The sequence below is a fragment of the Lissotriton vulgaris genome, chromosome 6 (genome assembly GCF_964263255.1).
Source record: "Lissotriton vulgaris chromosome 6, aLisVul1.2, whole genome shotgun sequence".
NCBI lineage: Eukaryota > Metazoa > Chordata > Amphibia > Caudata > Salamandridae > Lissotriton > Lissotriton vulgaris.
In genome coordinates, this window is record NC_141694.1 from 1,559,911,846 (window position 1) to 1,559,914,128 (window position 2,283).

At 40.6% G+C, this 2,283-nt stretch overlaps 1 pseudogene; it reads left to right on the forward strand.

Moving 5' to 3' along the window:
• The first annotated feature begins 1,424 nt into the window (after positions 1-1,424).
• On the forward strand, positions 1,425-1,974 carry LOC147709140 (STING ER exit protein pseudogene; annotated as a pseudogene).
• Positions 1,975-2,283: the final 309 nt, after the last annotated feature.

The window sequence follows — 2,283 nt, forward strand, 5'->3', positions numbered from 1 at the left end:
ATAATGGTCATGTGACTGATGCCCGATGCAGGGGGAAGCATGGTCATGGCTGCAGCCACAAGATAGAAGATCAGGGCTGGAGCTCCAGGTAGGGGAATTCCAACACAGCTGTAGAGCCACTGGGGCAGGTTCTGTCCCCCGCAGGCAGCTCCATCGACTCTGGCACCTGTTGTTGGAAGGAGCTGTATGTAGAGTCAGCCATGGGGCGATGAAACAATGAATAAGTCAGGAGCTGAGGCACTGCATGTCTCAATTCGATTCCTATCTTGGTCATGCCCCATTATAGGTAATTTTATTAATATTTGGAAATAATTAATTTTGAATTTCTTTATTTATTTAATGTAAATATTTACATTCATTTTTTCAATTTCATCATTTAAAAAAACAAATAGATAACATTAAAACATTTTGTATGCATTGGCTTTCTTTTATATGTATGGATTACTTTGTTTTGTTATTGAGAAGGTGTCTAAGCAAAATTGTCATATATAATAAGTTTGAAAGTTAATGTAGTGTAGGTATTGTATACTGATATTTATAATTTCTATGTTATAATTTACAAATAAACAGCAATTTGTATTATTAATATAACTAATAAAAATAGTATTTGTTACAAAAGAAGTAATTGGAAATATATTTTTTTTTGTTTGTTTTTCCTGAATATATTATTTAATATTTAAAAATGTAAACACCAAATTGGGCAGAAAGCTAGATGTTGGTCCAGTAAGGGTGCTTGTTTTGTGATTTGGTGTACATTTGTTCAATAGTTTTTCAGATATCCAACTTTAAAAAATATATCTGCAATCCTACTGAAATTTGAGTGGCTGCCAACACTCAACCAGGAATTGTTGTTAGCCATCTTGGGAGCCAAGTCCCACAAAAAAAGTAAAATAAAGAAAAGGCGTCAGAGTAGAATAACCTGACCCCCCGGATCCAACAGAAAATTTAAAAAAAACAAAGCATCCTGTGCTTCATTATTAATTGGCCGTCGGGTGGGACAGGTCCCGGAGTATTGTGCAAATAAAGAAGCAGGGATGCATGAGCACCGTCTCCTGGGGGTTATTATGCCCCGGGAACCACCACAGCACATTAAAAATGCTCTCGCTAGCTGAAAGCAGAGCAGAACTGCTTTTGGACAGAGAGAGCAGCGGTCTCTGTCCTAAAGCAAATAAGGCTCCCGCAGGATGCAGGGAGCCAGCATGGAACTGCAGGGGCCTTCAGGTTCCTCCTAAGTCTCCAACAAAGTGTCTGGGTGTCCTGGGTTCGACCAGGGCACCCAGACTAGAGGCCGGGCCCTGAGGGATGGGGTCCCGTGGGCCAAATTCGTCCCAGGAGGGTGGCTGTGCGGCCCCCTCCTTTTATTTACACAAAAAAGAAAGGCCCTGTCCCAGAGGCCAATAATATATATAACGTAAAGGCGGTACCGGATGTTTATGTGTAGATAGAGCGGTTCCAGCGGCGCTCTGACGTCACTGAGATGGACCAAGTTACCGGGACTCCAGGAAGATGTTGAAGGTGGTGTCGCGTTCAGTGGTGTGCTCGGACACCCGGGACCGGGAGGAGCACGACGATGACGAGAAGCCGCTGCACGTCTATTACTGTCTGTGCAGGCAGATGGTGCTGGTTCTGGATTGCCAGTTGGAGAAACTCCCCATGAGGCCTCGGGACCAAGCACGTGTGATCGACGCTGCCAAACACGCTCACAAATTTTGCAACACAGAAGAGGAGGAGACCATGTATCTGAGAAGGCCCGAAGGCATCGAGCGACAGTACAGGAAGAAGTGTGGCAAGTGTCAGTTGCTGCTCTTCTACCAGCACCTGCAGAAGAATGCCTCCGTTACGTTCATAGTCGATGGTGCACTGATCAAATTTGGCCAGGGATTTGGCAAAACCAACATTTACACTCAGAAACCAGATCCACCTAAAAAGGTTATGACGACTAAACGGACCAAAGACATAGGCAAATTCATATAATGTAAAAAAAAATATGGTAATAATAATTTCCTAATGTATAGATATAATTTCTTTTTTGGTATTTACATTTGGTTATATTAATAAATTAAATGTGTACTACATTGTATTTTAATTTATTAAATAATAAAGAAATATTTAATAGGTTAATGTTAAATATATATACATTTTTATATTTGGTAACAGTGTGCTATATGTAACATTTCGATTTATTTCAAAAATAAAAATTCATTAAGTTTGTCTATAGAGTATATATAGACTATGGAACCCCTCTAGTGTCCACCACCTTCTCCAAAATGATTTTGAAATCCC